Below are 19,144 nucleotides of genomic sequence, written 5' to 3' on the forward strand. Positions count from 1 at the left end.
ATCACTATTTTAGTAGTTCTTCAAAGTAAACAAGGCAAACTTTTCTGACTGCTAAATACCAACTGTCACTTAGGTCATGTATTTTCAGGCTCGTAAAGCAACTGCTTTCTATCTCTCTGTATCACACATTCTCTCTTTTTTCAATCTTTCTGTCTTTCACCACACAACGGCCAGTTTAAGAAGCCACGCAATGGATTATGGTTATTGTAGTAAAAACATAACATGTTCTCTGAGATAAACGATGTAGAATATTGGGCTGTTGGAAACTACAACTCCCTACTACATCGCACAGTTCAGACTTGATCTGATTTATCTCTACAGAAACAGCACATTGAGCTCATAGATAAAAACAAACAAAAAGGAATTCAAATAATTGAACCAACCTCTGTCAATTAGTTTGTTTAAAAAACGAAAAATAAGCAAAATGTCGGTTAATCACTCAGCACTACTGGAAATTAAATATTAAACACCGTTTTTATTTTTATTTTTCAAATTGGCAGGAATTATGCATCCTCATGAACATTATAATTTAATATATTACTTCGAATTTGAATTTTGTCACAAAAAATGCATACCCATTTAGGAAAGGGAAACATTATATTGATTTATCTTTTGCCCGTTGCAATTTAAGATTTAATTAAATCACTCGTAGACTTCCATAGACTTCTGGTAAGTATGCAAGAAAAGTAGTAAGAAAGTGTTGGGATCAGCTACAACTATGCTTACCCTCCCCCAAAATGAATATTTATGAGAAAATGCCCCACCTACAACTTCTCACCTGAATGCATTTTTTATTTTATTTGAAGGGTTTGGGCAAAGGTTGAAATTGGGGTTGAGAGTTAACCTTTTAATTGACAAAGTCTCATTTTGAGCTATTGAGGACAGCTTCAACATGAGTGTGCGAGGGTTAAACCTTTAGTAAACTAGCGGCCTAAAGGCAGCATAGCTAGTGCTAATAGGATCCTTTGAAAATATTTCTGCAGAAGTAGCAGTATCTGTTTTGTTGCCTGCTGAACTGTTATATGCTGAGAGGAGAAAAGCACCTTGGCTGTTCCTGGCTTTGAAAACAGCAGCCACACAAACCTATTTGCGGCAGTGTGTGTCTTTTCAAGGAGAACATGCCCCGAGGCAACACACAGATTCAGTTTCTCCTGTTCCGTTCCGGACTTCCAAAAACAAAGGAATTCCAGAGAAAATAAAGACAGGAAGGAACCCCCCACCCCCACCCCCACCACACTCTGACGCTTTGTCGCATACACACACACACAGACACACTCCTCTCATGATATACACTTATATTGATAAGATATATCAGGAAGACATGTACTTCCAACATGACATCCAGAAAGGTGTATGCGTACAGTACACAGACAGGCAAGCCCTAATTCTTAGGCCTAATCCCTGTCCGTGTCTGCTCTTTACAATCCCATCCAGCACAGTATACACAGATCTGGGATCAGCTTTTCCTTTCCTCATCTATTAGGAAGCAGAAAGGTGAAACTCCTAACAGTTGTTAGGGAAATAACATTACATTTTATGTGCATTATAAGGCACTATAAAGGATGTTATGAAGTATTATATGCAGGGGCGCCACTTTGGTTTTAAATTTTTTTATATATATTTTTATTTAATCCAGTCGGATAAACACTCCAAACAGCCTACCCGGCATTCGGAGGCGTCCACATGGTCCTAAAGCACACCGTTGCCTCGTTTTATAATCACATTCCAATGATAAAACTTGGGGGGACCAAATGCAATTTCAGAATGTGGGAGGGACATGCCCGCTCCGTCCCCAGCAAAAGTTGCGCCCCTGATTATACATTTGTACTTCATAGAAAGTGTTCCCAAACCAACTGACTCTAGAGTTTGCTGCCCTGACAATTCCAAATTCAGCTAAATTTGAAGTCATCTGCCTTGCTTCCTATAGCCTTTTGTTGTTCTTGGTTTATACACATATGTTCCTAAGAAACCGGGATTTGAGCATCTTTATATCATTTTGAGAGAGTGCCGTTGTTTTTCAACAGATGGCATGGGAAGACAATGACAAACATTGTTTTGGAGGATGGGCCCTGGCAAGCACCACGCAGTGGATCCTCGCTAGTCTCCAGAATACACACGCACACACACACATGATTAGTCTGCTCCCATTACTGAAATGATAAACGATCAGTTCAACAATGGCTTCTGTCTTCTAGGAACAACAGCCATTCTACTACTGCATGGGAGAGAGGAACATAATACTGTATCTGGTGAAACACATTGATTTGCTGATAAACCGGGGAGATTGATTGCAGATATGGTAACTGGTAATTGATTAAAGACTAAGTATTAAAAACCTCTTAGAACTACCCATCCTGGATACGGTATATTTGCATTCAGCAACCGCTGATTAGCATAGTGCAACAATCAAAAAATATTACAAGAAAATATTCATATTCATGAAATCACAAGTGAAATATAGCGAAACACAGCTTAGCCTTTTGTTAATCACCCTGTCATCTCAGATTTTTAAATGATGCTTTTACAGCGAAAGCAATACAAGTTTATCGTCAGCCTAACATTGCATTATGTACACTTAGCATCAGGAAGCTTGGTCACGAAAATCAGAAAAGCAATCAAATTAACCGTTTACCTTTGATGATCTTCGGATGTTTTCACTCACGAGACTCCCAGTTAGACAGCAAATGTTCCTTTTGTTCCATAAAGATATTTTTATATCCAAATACCTCCGTTAGTTTGGTGCGTTATGCCCAGGAATCCACCGGAAATAGCGGTCACGACAACGCAGACAAAAATTCCAAATTATATCCATAATGTCGATAGAAACATGGCAAAGTTTTTTATAATAAATCCTCAAGGTGTTTTTCGAATATCTATTCGATAATATAACACCCGGGACAATTGGCTTTTCACTAGGACCGGGAGGAACGATGGCCGCCTCTCTCTTTTGCGCAAAAATCACTCTGAGAGCCCCCACCTGACCACTTACGTAATGTGGTTGTTCACGCTCATTCTTCAAAATAAAGGCCTGAAATTATGTCTAAAGGCTGTTGACACCTCAGGGAAGCCATAGAAAAAGGAATCTGGTTGATATCCCTTTATTATAGGGATGCATAGGAACACATAGGTTTCAAAATAAGAGTCACTTCCTGATTGAATTTTTCTCAGGCTTGCGCCTGCCATATCCGTTCTGTTATACTCACAGACAATATTTTTACAGTTTTGGAAACTTTAGAGTGTTTTCTATCCTAAGCTGAATATTATCCTAACATGCATATTCTAGCATCTGGTCCTGGGAAATAGGCCGTTTACTTTGGGAACGTTATTTTTCCAAACATAAAAATAGTGCCCCCTCACTTCAAGAGGTTAACAATACATTTTCAATATAGTTTTATTTCTGTAGTTTAGATTAGAGGTCGATCGATTAATTAGGGCCGATTTCAAGTTTTCATAACAATCGGAAATCGGTATTTTGGGGTGCCGATTTGTCAATTTTATAAAAAATTCATATACCTTTATTTAACTAGGTAAGTTAGTTAATAACACATTCTTATTATCAACGACGGCCTAGGAACGGCGGGTTAACTGCCTTGTTAAGGGGCAGAACGACAGATTTTCACCTTGTCAGCTCGGGGGATCCAATCTTGCAACCTTACTGTTAACTAGTCCAACGCGATAACGACCTGCTTCTCTCTCGTTGCACTCCGCAAGGAGACTGCCTGTTAACCTCTTACCTCCACCCGACACGCAGGCGTCCCATCTAGACATCTGGAAATGCAAATGCGCTACGCTAAATGCTAATTGCACTCGTTAAAACTCAAACGTCCATTAAAACACACATGCAGGGTACTGAATTAAAGCTACACTCGTTGTGAATCCAGCCAACAAGTCAGATTTTTTAAATGCTTTTCGGCGAAAGCATGAGAAGCTATTATCTGATAGCATGCAACACCCCTAAAGACCCGCAGGGGACGTAAACAAAATAATTAGCATAGTCGGCGCTACACAAAATGCAGAAAAAAATATAAAACATCCATTACCTTTGACGATCTTCTTTGTTGGCACTCCTAGATGTCCCATAAACATCACTATTGGGTATTTTTTCCGATTAAATCGATCCATATATAGCCTAGATATCGATCTATGAAGACTGTGTGATCAAGAAAAAAAACAGAGTTTTATAACGCAACGTCATTTTTTTTATTAAAAAAGTTGATGATAAACTTTCGCAAAACACTTCGAAATACTTTTGTAATGCAACTTTAGGTATTAGTAAACGTTAATAATCGATCAAATTGATCACGGGGCGATGTATATTCTATAGCTCTACGTCTTGAAATAATGTCCGGATAAATCTCAACCAAAATATCCTGTTGGAGACCGGAAGAAATGGGCTGTCTCTTGTTCGTTTGACCAAGAAACAAATCCTAGGCAAATGACAAGACTGTTGACATCGTGTGGAAGCTGTAGGTATTGCAACCTCGGCTCCAGGTAATGTGGTTTCCATTCAACAATACATTCAAGTGGCGCATTGATATATTTTCCAGTTTTCAGTGATCAGATTTTCCTGGGCTTTTCGATGAAACGCACGTTCTGTTATAGTCACAGCCATGATTTAACCAGTTTTAGAAACATCTGAGTGTTTTCTATCCACACATACTAATCATATGCATATACTATATTCCTGGCATGAGTAGCAGGGCGCTGAAATGTTGCGCGATTTTTAACAGAATGTTCAAAAAAGTAGGGGGTAGGATCAACAGGTTAAGCGAATGCAGTAAGTCAAGGTAAGTTGCTAGCTAGCATTAAACATATCTTATACAGTGGGGCAATAAAGTATTTAGTCAGCCACCAATTGTGCAAGTTCTCCCACTTAAAAAGATGAGAGAGGCCAGTAATTTTCATCATAGGTACACTTCAACTACGACAGACAAAATGAGAAAAAAAAATCCTGAAAATCACATTGTAGGATTTTTAATGAATTTATTTGCAAATTATGGTGGAAAATAAGTATTTGGTCAATAACAAAAGTTTATCTCAATACTTTGTTATATACCCTTTTTTGGTAATGACAGAGGTCAAACATTTTCTGTAAGTATTCACAAGGTTTTCACACACTGCTGCTGGTATTTTGGCCCATTCCTCCATGCAGATCTCCTCTAGAGCAGTGATGTTTTGAGGCTGTTGCTGGGCAACACAGACTTTCAACTCCCTCCAAAGATTTTCTATGGGGTTGAGATCTGGAGACTGGCTAGGCCACTCCAGGACCTTGAAATGCTTCTTACGAAGCCACTCCTTCGTTGCCCGGGCGGTGTGTTTGGGATCATTGTCATGCTGAAAGACCCAGCCACATTTCAACTTCAAAGCCCTTGCTGATGGAAGGAGGTTTTCACTCAAAATCTCACGATACATGGCCCCATTCATTCTTTCCTTTACACGGATCAGTCGTCCTGGTCCCTTTGCAGAAAAACAGCCCCAAAGCATGATGTTTCTACCCCCATGCATCACAGTAGGTATGGTGTTCTTTGGATGCAACTCAGCAATTCTTTGTCCTCCAAACACGACAAGTTGAGTTTTTACCAAAAAGTTCTATTTTGTTTTTATCTGACCATATGACATTCTCCCAATCTTCTTCTGGATCATCCAAATGCTCTCTAGCAAACTTCAGACAGGCCTGGACATGTACTGGCTTAAGCAGGGGGACACGACTGGCACTGCAGGATTTGAGTCCCTGGAGGCGTAGTGTGTTACTGATGGTAGGCTTTGTTACTTTGATCCCAGCTCTCTGCAGGTCATTCACTAGGTCCCCCCGTGTGGTTCTGGGATTTTTGCTCACCGTGTGGTCAAAATGTGATCATTTTGACCCCACAGGGTGAGATCTTGCGTGGATCCCCAGATCAAGGGATATTATCAGTGGTCTTGTATGTCTTCCATTTCCTAATAATTGCTCCCACAGTTGATTTCTTCAAACCAAGCTGCTTACCTTTTGCAGATTCAGTCTTCCCAGCCTGGTGTAGGTCTACAATTTTGTTTCTGGTGTCCTTTGACATCTCTTTGGTCTTGGCCATAGTGGAGTTTGGAGTGTGACTGTTTGAGGTTGTGGACAGGTGTCTTTTATACTGATAACAAGTTCAAACAGGTGCCAATAATACAGGTAACCAGTGGAGGACAGAGGAGCCTCTTAACCTGTTAAGCCTAGCCCTGTTTACTGCCCCTTCTGGAGGAATTGGGTACCCATATAAAACAGGATAAATTTTTGTCAAAAGTTGCTAATATATGCATATAAAAATATTATCGAATAGAAAACACTCTAAAGCTTCTAAAACCGTTTAAATTTTGTCTCTATGTAAAGCAGAAGTCTCAGGGCATGCATTCTCCCAAAATCTCTCTTGTCATGGAAAAAGTTGGCCCAACTTTAACGTCATCTTAAACGCACTTCCCAAAAGGAACAGTTCCCAGAGCGGTAGCCACGTTGAGCGTGCCGAAAGGTCTCGGTCATGCGAAAAAAAGTGTACGTTTATGCGCGCTCTGCTCCCGCTCTCTCTTTTCTTCAGGATCAATTAAAAGACGTGTTTCGCTTCGTCCTCACAATTGCTGTACACCTTTATAACATGTTAAAGCTTAATTATGAACATAGTTTGACAAGTTTACTCGACATATAATATATAATTTCGACGTTTTGGTGCGCATCCACTTGAATTTTGCCTACATTTCGACCGAAATGTGGCTATTTTGAGAACCGAAAGACGCAGACTTGAAAACTAAACGCTGTTTTGGTAAGTATAATCCCTTCCAGGTCTTTTGATGGAAGAACAGCAAAGGTAAGGGAATATTTACGTGTTAATTTTCGGTTTCTGTCGACTCCAAGATAGAGGAGGCATAATGATACATTTGGAGCGCCGACTCCTAGTATAGCCTAATGAACGCAAACTGTAACGTTAAAAATAAATGTAACACAGCGATTGCATTTAGAAGAAGTGTATCTTCCTATACATATGTAAAACATGCATATTTAGTCAAAGTTTATGATGTGTATTCCTTGTTAGCTGACGTTATCTGCCGGAGCTATTTCATTTCTCCTGACATTTTAGTAGCATTTTTTGAACGATGCGTCATTGTAAACAGAGATTTATGGATATATATTGCAGATTATTGAAAAAAATGAATGTACTGTGTAACATGTTATATTACTGTCATCTGATGAAGATTTCAAAAGGTCAGTGAAATGATTTTTTTTTTTAATCCTGCGTTTGTTGATTGCATATTTTTTCCTACTTGGCTATGCTAATGAGTTATGTCTGCGGTGGTGGTTTGACATAAATATGTGCTATGTTTTCGCCGTAAAACATTTTAGAAATCGGACTTGTTGCCTGGATTCACAACGAGTGTAGCTTTAATTCAATACCCTGCATGTGTATTTTAATGAACGTTTGAGTTTTAACTAATACTATTAGCATTTAGCATAGTGCATTTGCATTTCCAGAGCTCTAGATGGTACGCCTGCGTGCCAGGTAGAAGCAAGAGGTTAAAGAAGAAGTTACAGGTCTGTGAGAGCCAGAAATCTTGCTTGTTTGTAGGTGACCAAATACTTATTTTCCACCATAATATGCAAATAAATTCATAAAAAATCATACAATGTGATTTTCTGGATTTTCTTTCTCATTTTGTCTGTCATGAGTTTTTTTTTTTTTTTTTTTTTACTGTGTTATTGACTTGTTAATTGTTTACTCCATGTGTAACTCTGTGTTGTCTGTTCACACTGCTATGCTTTATCTTGGCCAGGTCGCAGTTGCAAATGAGAACTTGTTCTCAACTAGCCTACCTGGTTAAATAAAGGTGAAATAAATAAAAAATATAAAAAATAGTTGAAGTGTACCTATGATGAAAATTACAGGCCTCTCTTATCTTTTTAAGTGGGAGAACTTGCACAATTGGTGGCTGATTAAATACTTTTTTGCCCCACTGTAATAAACAATCAATCATAATCACTAGTTAACTACACATGGTTGATGATATTACTAGATGTTATCTAGCGTTTCCTGCGTTGCATATAATCTGACTGAGCATACAAGCATACAAGTATCTAAGTATCTGACTGAGCAGTGGTAGGCACCAGCAGGCGCGTAAACATTCATTCAAACAGCACATTCGTGCATTTTGCCAGCAGCTCTTCGTTGTGCGTCAAGCATTGCGCTGTTTATGACTTCAAGCCTATCAACTCCCGAGATGAGGCTGGTGTAACCGAAGTGAAATGGCTAGCTAGTTAGCGCACACTAATAGCATTTCAAACGTCACTCGCTCTGAGCCTTCTAGTAGTTGTTCCCCTTGCTCTGCATGGGTAACGCTGCTTCGAGGGTGGCTGTTGTCGTTGTGTTGCTGGTTCGAGCCCAGGTAGGAGCGAGGAGAGGGACGAAAGCTATACTGTTACACTGGCAATACTAAAGTGCCTATAAGAACATCCAATAGTCAAAGGTTAATGAAATACAAATGGTATAGAGGGAAATAGTCCTATAATTCCTATAATAACTATAACCTAAAACTTCTTACCTGGGAATATTGAAGACTCATGTTAAAAGGAACCACCAGCTTTCATATGTTCTCATGTTCTGAGCAAGGAACTTAAACGTTAGCTTTCTTACATGGCACATATTGCACTTTTACTTTCTTCTCCAACACTTTGTTTTTGCATTATTTAAACCAAATATAACATGTTTCATTATTTACTTGAGGCTAAATTGATTTTATTGATGTATTATATTAAGTTAAAATAAGTGTTCATTCAGTATTGTTGTAATTATCATTATTACAAATAAATCACTTTTTTTTTTAAATTGGCCGATTAATCGGTATAGTCTTTTTTGGTTGTCAAATAATCGGTGTCGGTGTTGAAAAATCATAATCGGTCGACCTCTAGTTTAGATATACAGTATTTATGAGTGATATGATTTCACTGAATCACTGAAGTGATTCAACTATTTTAATTAGACATGTACACAACAGCTGTCATGGGATGAGACAAATACGCTTTTTCTCCTGCCCTCTTTGCTCTCTCTTTTGCTCTCATCTCCCACTCTCTCTCTTTCTCACTCTGTCTCTTTCTCTCGCTCTCTCTTTCTCTCGCTCCCTCTCTCCACAGCGAGGGAGGAGGTTTTAAATATGTCTCTTTATCTGAGCCGCCCAGGCAGCAGGGGTATGAAAGGACCGGCAGGGCTTAGAACCCTGGGAAACAGCTACACACACACACACACACACACACACACACACACACACACACACACACACACACACACACACACACACACACACACACACACACACACACACACACACACACACACACACACACACACACACACACACAGGGAAACAGCCTACCTCACACTGCCAGAGTCACAATGAGGGGAGGGTGTCACACACACACACACTAATGCACACAGAGAGCACAAACACGTCACAGTCACACACTCTCTCTCACACACTCTCTCTCTCCAAAAGACACACTCTCGAAGGCAGGCAGGCAGGGAGAGACAGAGCTGTCCAGGGAAGTGGGTTTTGCAGTGGCATGCCAATTTGATCTTGGGACATGTGGGCAAACAACTAAACAATGTTTACAGTGTGCAACAAAAACAGAAACTCATCTGTATATTAGTGTAACGAACTCGCCTATTACTGCCTGAATATTCCTTACTCAGGAAATGTGGATACTGCATGCATAGCAGTTTTGATTGAATAGGGCCCGTCATTCACAAATGCTAGTATGACATGTTTTGTAATTGATGATTTCCTGTGACATTCATTTAGAATAATGTGAATGTAATTCAGGAAGTCGTCTTCTCTCTATTACACAACACCCAAATATCTTCTAACATTTGACATTTGCTGTGTACAAATGTCTATGCAAATGTCTATGTCAGAGAACAAGTACAGTATGTATCCCTAGAGGGCATGTTGGATGTGATTCTACCTCCTTCATACAGTCTATAAACCATAATTCTCCATCTCTCACACACACACACACACACACACACACACACACACACACACACACACACACACACACACACACACACACACACACACACACACACACACACACACACTTATACTAATACATTTGAGTCCAGAGGCTTGGCAAAGGGTGTAGTACACTTGCATACAATCAGGGAGGCTATATTTAACTTCTCTAGGATAGGGGGCAGCATTCTGAATTTTGGATGAAAAGCATTTCCAAATTAAACTACCTGCTACTCATCCCCAGAAGATAAGATATGCATATTATTAGTAGATCTGGATGGAAAACACTCTGTAGTTTCTAAAACTGTTTGAATCATGTCTGTGAGTATAACAAAACCTATTTAGCAGGCGAAACCCCGAGGACAAACCATTCAGATTTTTTTCTTTTAGGTCACTCTCTTTTCAATGAGTTTCATTGGGAATCCAGATTTCTAAGGGACCTTCTTGCAGTTCCCACCACTTCCACTGGATGTCAACAGTCTTTAGAAATTGGTTGAGATTTTTCCATTGTGTAATGAAGAAGTACGGCCACCTTGAACGAGGGTAACTTGAAGTGTAATGCTAGACAGAGGCGCGTGACCAGAAAGCTAGCTACAGTTTGTTTTCCTCCTGTATTGAACACAGATCATCCCGTCTTCCATTTTATCGATGATTTACATTAAAAAATACCTAAAGTTGTATTATAAAAGTAGTTTGAAATGTTTTGGCAAAGTTTACAGGTAACTTTTGAGATATTTTGTAGTCAGGTTGCGCAAGTTGGAACCTGTGTTTTTCTGGATCAAACGCGCCAAATAAATTGACATTGTGGATATATATTGACGGAATTAAATCGAACAAAAGGACCATTTGTGATGTTTATGGGACATATTGGAGTGCCAACAAAATAAGCTCGTCAAAGGTAAGGCATGAATTATAATTTTATTTCTGTGTTTTGTGTCTCTTCTGCAGGGTTTAAATATGCTTTTCTCTCTTTGTTTACTGGGGTGCTATCCTCAGATAATAGCATCGTTTGCTTTTGCCGAAAAGCCTTTTTGAAATCTGACATGTTGGCTGGATTCACAACAAGTGTAGCTTTAACTTGCTATCTTGCATGTGTGATTTCATGAAAGTTTGATTTTTATAGCAATTTATTTAATTTTGGCACTCTGCATTTTCACTGGCTTTTGGCATATCCCAGAGAGGTTAGGCAATAAAGCTTGAGGATGTTTGGTATATAGCCAATTTACCACGGCTAAGGGCTGTTCTTATGCACAATGCAACATGGAGTGCCTGGTTACACCCCTTAGCCGTGGTATATTGGCCATAGTGGTTAGAGCGTTGGACTAGTAACCGGAAGGTTGCAAGTTCAAACCCCCGAGCTAACACGGTACAAATCTGTCGTTCTGCCCCTGAACAGGCAGTTAACCCACTGTTCCTAGGCCGTCATTGAAAATAAGAATTTGTTCTTAACTTCTCGGATATAGGGGACGCTATTTTAATTTTTGGATGAAAAACGTTCCCGTTTTAAACAAGATATTTTGTCACAAAAAGATGCTCGACTATGCATATAATTGACAACTTTGGAAAGGAAACACTCTGACGTTTCCAAAACTGCAAAGATATTGTCTGTGAGTGCCACAGAACTGATGTTACAGGCGAAACCCAGATAAAAATCCAATCAGGAAGTGCCGCATTTTTTAAAACCGCCTCATACCAATGACTCCTTATATGGCTGTGAATGGGCAACGAATGAGCTTAGGCTTTCTGTCGCTTCCCCAAGGTGTCGACAGCATTGTGACGTATTTGTAGGCATATCATTGGAAGATTGACCATAAGAGACTACATCTACCAGGTGGTCGCTTGGTGTCCTACATTGCAATTATTGCGTAATCTCCAGCTGCAGTATTTTTCCGTTTGCTTCTGATGAGAAACCAACTGTCACGACTGATATATTATCGAATAGATATGTGAAAAACACCTTGAGGATTGATTCTAAACAACGTTTACCATGTTTCTGTCGATATTATGGAGCTAATTTGGAAAAAAGTTTGGCGTTGTAGTGACTGCATTTTCCGGGTTTTTTCTTAACCAAACGTGATGAACAAAACAGCTATTTCGCCAACACAAATCATATTTTTGGAAAAAAGGAACATTTGCTATCTCACTGAGAGTCTCGTCATTGAAATCATCCGAAGTTCTTCAAAGGTAAATTATTTTATTTGAATGCTTTTCTTGTTTTTGTGAAAATGTTGCCTGCTGAATGCTAGGCTTAATGCTATGCTAGGCTATCAATACTCTTACACAAATGCTTGTCTAGTGTTGGCTGTAACGCATATTTTGAAAATCTGAGATGACAGTGTTGTTAACAAAAGGCTAAGCTTGTGTTTGAATATATTTATTTCATTTCATTTGCGATTTTCATGAATAGGAAACGTTGCGTTATGGTAATGCGATTGAGGCTATGATTACGCTCCCGGATACTGGATTGCTCGTCGCTAGAGGTTAACTGACTTGCCTAGTTAAATAAAGGTTAAAAAAAAATACAAATAAAAAAATATCACAAACCCCCGAGGTGCCTTATTGCTATTATAAACTAGTTACCAATGTAATTAGAGCAGAAAAATGAATGTTTTGTCATACCCGTGGTATACGGTCTGTCAGCCAATCAGCATTCAGGGCTCAAACCACCCAGTTTATATTATCAAATGAGAGCCACATGACCCTGACAGCTCACAGAAAGGAAAGCTGACACACTGAACTCACCAACCCAGCATGGAGACAGAGAAGAGAGTAATGAGCTAGGATGCGTCCCAAATGGCACCTTTTTCTCTTTTGACCAAAGCCATGGACAAAAGTAGTGGATTATATGGGGAAAGGGTGCATGTGGGACACAGCCCTACTGTACTGTGCTCACAAGAAAACAACACATTCTGAAGATGAGGACAATGAATTTGTCTGGTTTGAACAAGATTTACAAGACAAACATACACACGCACATTGCTCAGACTAACAAGACACACACAATCCCTCTCTCCCTCTCTCTGATCACACACACTTCACTGCCAGTGAGTGAAGATTTCATCAGCAGTAAAAATGTGAAGATAATTGCCTCCGATGGTGAGAAATCTTGAGTGCAGGCAGCCAGCCAGCCAGTCAACCAGTCAGTCAAGCAGGTAGTCATGGTGGATGGACAAACAGACGGACGGTCGTAGGGAACATTTTGTTCTCCTCGTCCTTGTTCTCCTTGAACTCTCCTATTGTTTCTGTATAGCCTCCTAGCCAGGTGTCATTTCTGATTCAAGGACCCCTGCTCCAGCACTGTTCAGACAGTCACTACAGAAGGGAACTGAACAGGACGTGGCCATTGTGACATTCCCTTCCCTGCACTCGTTACTCAAAGAACCAACGAACGTCAAATCAAACATGCATAAGCCAGTGACAGGGTAAGGCCAGTGAGTTCTCTATTTCCCATCTCTCTCTCTCTGCTCACTCACATTCACTTTCTCTGTTTCTGCTTCTCTCTTCACTCACTCACACATACAGTTTCTCTGTTTCTGCTTCTCTCTTCACTCACTCACACATACAGTTTCTCTGTTTCTGCTTCTCTCTTCACTCACTCACACATACAGTTTCTCTACCTCTCTGTATCTACCACTCTCTCTCTCACTCACTCACTCTGCCTCTCTCACGGTAAGGCACTTTTAGAGACTAAAGTTATTAGCTGTTCTAATAACTTACTGAAGAAAAGGCTCTTATTAAACGAGTGCGTGGTACCGGTTGACCATCCCCCTAGAAGACTGGTCTGAGGCTGATTGGCAGAGGTAAATGGATAGATAGGCCTCACAGGGCAGCAGGCAGGCAGCACTCACAGGTGTGTGAATCGTCTGAACCCTCTAGACCCCAGGAAGAGTAGCTGCTGCTTTTGCAACAGCCAATGGGGATCCTAAAAAATACCATGTACCAAACCAATTTGATCGATATGATGATGTAGCCTCTCTCTCTACCTCATATTACTGGACAGCTGCAATTTGAAAGAACGTTCCGAAAATATATATGAAGGCTTCTGTAATCTTTATAGTTATGCTCCCATTTAGCCAGCAGTCTGCCTCCTGTTTAGACAATGTTGCAATGATGATGAAAAAATTACATTAAAAAAACACTATTGACTGCCTGTCTGTGTCTTGCTGGTTTGATATGCTGTGTGGGCTATTAGCTTGCCTAAATAGCTTCATGTAACACCCTTCCAGAAAAAATAACATGAAATTGCTAGACAACCTGTTACTGTTACAACAGAAAAATAACTATGTTTATTCTAACTCTTTTGTGTACAACCGGCAGCGGAGCCATGAAGTGACTGAGCAGCAGCTGATATTTTTGCAACAGCAAGTCGAGTTCCAGAAAATACGGAACTGCAGCTAGTGCTGCACAAACAATTCAAATCAAATGGAATTACGACCAGGAGACTATTACGCAGTCAAATGAATCAATAACCTTTTGGAGAGAGATAACACATTAAATGGAGTGAACACTGAGTGAGTCTAATGCAGTCAAATTATAATGGAACACTTGAGATATGAAGTAATATGTCCAAATGATGTAAACCTCTATGCAGTTTAGATTTCCCCAATATGAAGCACTGACAATGTGGTCTGTGGGGGAAGCATTTTCTTTGACATATTGCTCTACTTGGAGATATTTTCCCGGTTGTACACTTCTAGAATATACAAAAGGCCAATTGAAGCATTTTAAAAACAACGATGATATGTTCAATAACACAGAGAGAGTCTGACAGACAGAAACAAAGGTTGTCTTCTGCTATGGGACAGACAGACGGATGCGAGGGGAGTGGGCGGTATATGGGCCGAGGGCAAGACACAAGCAGACAGAGAATCCATGTCTAGTGAGTCTGATTGAACGCCAGCCAACAATTTCATAATACTCTCCACAATAGAATACTAACAGTAAGGTGAAAAGTCAAGCTGTCATAGCAGTGAATAGTGTAGTGCAGGTTCTAAATTCTCAGCTCAGCTCTAGGCTCTGAGGCTGTGGGTGGGGAATTTGAACAGATAGAAGAGGAAGAAGCATGGAACTACTACGGATTTATGATTGAGTGAGGAGCAACAGCAGTATATACATTAGAGCTGGGCGATATTGACAAAAATCCATATTGCGATAAATTGCCAGAATTGATGCAATAAAGATAAATAGAAAGATAAGTTTGTAACATTATTGTGCACCTTAAAACTACTACCAGTTTGATGGTTATAGCAATCAATTGTCCCATTAACAATCACCCATATTTGCAAACTTATTTCATTTTATACTTCACATTTCTCTAGTATAGGCAACTTAAGGAACGGTATCAGTAAAATGCTTGCGATAATTGATTGGTACGGTCAGTGTCGATAATTTGGGGTTTATCGCCCCAAGCTCTAGTATACATTTCCTGAGTACTGAGGCGGTGGGTGAGAGTACCGATTTCTGAGTGAGGAGCAACAGAATCATAATACACATACATGCCTAGTTCCGATATGCATATATGGTTCATTTCCTTGTTCCCTTTCATGGTCTAATTTTCTCCACTTATCCACTCACCCACACCGACAGCCCATAAACACAGCATTGCGTTCCAATTGTATTGATTGGCTTTCATTCCTCGTCTGCTTTCCTTCATGACTGCTGATAGATGAAAAGGTTGGATGGATGAGCTTCTCTCATACAACTTTCACCTGTTAACTCAACTGACCAGAGGGTGTGTGTGGTGTGAGGCTTTACTTCCACTTTAAACGTGTTGTTAACTGGAATCTGTAACTAATGCATGTTATTAACACATTGGTACATGCTGCATCTATTAATCAATTATGAACCTAAAACATTCCACTTTTGTTCAGGATAGTGACAACATAGTACATATTTTCACATTGCAACTGTGATTAGTGTACATTAAATGACCTATATTATAACATAAACGCAAACCATTCATGTGCAGTGATTCTATAATAGCCAATAGCCCTGTAGGAGTAGGAGTTTCACTGAAGTGGGATCAATCTGATTACTTAACCATGCCCTTTACATTTTTAGACATTTACTTTAGTGTATTTAGTAAATATTTTCTTAACTATTTATTGAACTGTATTGTTGGTCAGGGGCTTATAACTACGCATTTCACGGTAAGGTCACCTGTTGTGTAGAGATGTGACAAATACCATTTGACTTGACATCTGAAGTGAAATCACACATCCATACTCTCCCTCTGAACTAACGCAGCCGCTCCAACTAGTGTTTCCTCCAACTCCCCTGCTTCACTAACGAGAGAGGAAAGGGGTATTATCTCCCTCCCTCTCCTCCCGTTCGTTCAGTGCAGTCTACAGGTTTTTTTCCGCTGTGACTTGGCTGCTCTCTCTCTCTCTCCCCCCTCATGGTCCGAGCGGAGAGAGTAATGAAAGAGAAGCCAGTGCTGCTCCCTCCTCTTCTCCCTCCCACCCACCGGGAGGCCCGCCCGCCGCTGCCCCGGCTGGCCTCACATCCAGACGGAGGAATTTATCAGGGAGGGCTCGCCAGAGACTCCGCCGCCCGCTGCACACAGCGGCCCAACCATAAGAGCTAAACTCTTGTCTCTCAGCTCCACTTTTGGCCGTATAATAGCGCAGTCTGGAGGGTTGTTACAATGAATCAGCTTTCCACAATAAATGGCTCATTTGTGCATGTCTGATAGAACAAATATAATGCAAGATAGAAAGGTTATTTTAACAGTGACATAATAACCTATGCGGGGCACGGATAGGCTACAAAGAATAGTTAGAATACATATTGCGAGCGGGAGATACATAGGCCTTCATTGTAACACTTTAAGAACATGCCAATACAGCTAACGGCAAGTCTTTGTGATATGCTATTATTACAACAGGTAGGCTATTAGAAAGCAGTCAACTCAGTCCAGCCTTTTTTTGCTCACTGAACTATTGACATACCCGTACATTCCAAGATTAACATTCCCATCTGCTCAGCTAGCTGATTAACGTACTTTTTTTTTACCAACAATCAAACAGCCTTCTCGAGCATATGGAGCCTATTTTACAAACCCATAAACATGCACATACACCAATGTGAAATCATGCACCCATCATATCTCTACAGACGAGCATGCACCTCCGTATCTCGTAGCTAGCTAGGCTACCTCGTCTCACACTATGTTAAAGTGACTTAAGGATAAGACATTGCTCAATGTAGGCTAAACGCGTGTATGGATCAGATCTAGCTAGACGGATTTATTCCTAAACAGACTCGGGCACAATAGCAAAATCCGCTATCCAGTTTAGGCTAAATATAACGGCTAGTTCTGTTCTGATTCTCTGGCTTCTAGGAGGTCAGTCTATTGTTAGCGCTGGGGTTGAGTCTGGGCAGCGAGAAGCGAACCCATCCAAGGCAGTAATGACCACACACAAAATCCTGTCTCTCTGTGCAACCAACCCACCGCAAGGTGTGATAGAATAGCCTACGATACGGAAACAACCAAGGAACGGAACTTACTTTTAGCTTGGAACCTCGGCTAGAAGAAGAAATCCACTTTGTTTTCCCGAATCTCGTGTATACTGCGTTCCTTTTCACTTTAAAATACAAGAAAATAGCGCCCACTGTACCGTTGGTGTGTGTGAGTGACTGAATCAACTACCGTACAGAGCCACAGCAAGTTGAAGTGTCAAATTACACTGGCTGTTCAGTTACCACAGAGGGAGCCATGCTTCGGGGCTGCTGACAAAATGTGTCCCAGATTCAGGTGGTGGGAGCGATTTAGGAATACTCCAGGAGTGACAGACCGACCATACAGAAGGCTATGAGAGACTGTAAAACCTCTGAACGGACGGGAGTGAAATCATTCGACCACCGACAGCGTTTGAATTTCGATTTTTAGTGGAGGTGATGTGTTTGGTGATGCATGTTAAACCATCTGAATACATTATTTAAATACTTCTAAGCTGTTGAAATCATATAACTAAAAACGTTTTTAAACCATTTTTACAATTTAATAGATGTGTATTAGGACTAATATTAATTATATAAATTATAATAATAACTAATATAAGGCTAATAACGCCGCTAATACACAAATCACTACAAATAGACTATGCCTTTGTAATAATAATAATAATTATAAACACTATTCACAATATTCATAATAATCATTATAACCATAGCCTAATTGAAATAATAGGCTAATATAGTAAATTGGGCTAGTGGCATATTAATAAAATAAACAAATGATTGTTGTTATGATTAGGCTATTATTTTCGTACACCTCCTCATCATCGTCATCTCTGAATAACAACATGGTTGATAGCCTATCTTTTACATGTCATATGCGCTCTCAGTAGGCTACAGAGAGCCAGAGCACCACGCAGTGCTCGGGAAGTATCAGGTTCCGTATTTTGCGAGTCTCCGATCTCCAATGGAAGCTACAGAATAACAAAGACATGTTTGAGAGTCGAGCAGTGAGCAGCAGCGGCTACAGCAGTAGGCTTGGCTGATCGGTGACGTCAAGGAACAATGTGGTTTCCACTAGTTACCACATCCACAAAGTCCAAATTAGCTAAGCAGGCCTAGATCGTAAAAATTCATCAAAACTAAAATTATATTTTTGGTCTTCATTTCAGGTTAAGGTTAGCAGCTGGTTAAGGTTATGGTTAGGTGTAAAATCACATTCTAAGCAGATAAAACATAGAAATGGGCGGGGTTTATGACTTTGTGGCTGTGGTAACTAGTGACGACCGAACAACGTCTCCCCCGACATACACACGCGCACACACGAATGAATGCACATATGCGCGCGAACACACACACAGAGAGAGAGAGAGAGAGAGAGAGAGAGAGAGAGAGAGAGAGAGAGAGAGAGAGAGAGAGAGAGAGAGAGAGAGAGAGAGAGAGAGAGAGCGAGGGCAGGCAGACTCTTCTCAGCTAGTGAAGCACAGCTGAACTGCCCGGAGGGAGGGCCGAGCAGTGCCGAAGCTGGAACAGTGCATCAGATAGAATCACTCACTTCTCATGCTGTGCTTGTTTCTCTTCCTCCCACCTTCCCTCCCTCCCTTTCTCCCTGCATGTCTCTGCCCCTCTTTTCTTCTCTCTCTTTCTCCACAAGTCATGCAGTGTTGCAGCA

General features: G+C 40.4%; 1 protein-coding gene across 1 annotated transcript in view; it reads right to left on the reverse strand.

The window, feature by feature from the left end:
* LOC124038337 (zinc finger MIZ domain-containing protein 1-like) overlaps window positions 1-17,792 on the reverse strand; it is a 236,863-nt gene extending 219,071 nt beyond the window's left edge. The window contains 1 exon segment of the mRNA XM_046354100.1: window positions 17,524-17,792. The gene's annotated coding sequence lies outside the window, so the exon portion shown is untranslated.
* Window positions 17,793-19,144: the final 1,352 nt, after the last annotated feature.

Source organism: Oncorhynchus gorbuscha, linkage group LG06 (assembly GCF_021184085.1).
Source record: "Oncorhynchus gorbuscha isolate QuinsamMale2020 ecotype Even-year linkage group LG06, OgorEven_v1.0, whole genome shotgun sequence".
Lineage (NCBI taxonomy): Eukaryota > Metazoa > Chordata > Actinopteri > Salmoniformes > Salmonidae > Oncorhynchus > Oncorhynchus gorbuscha.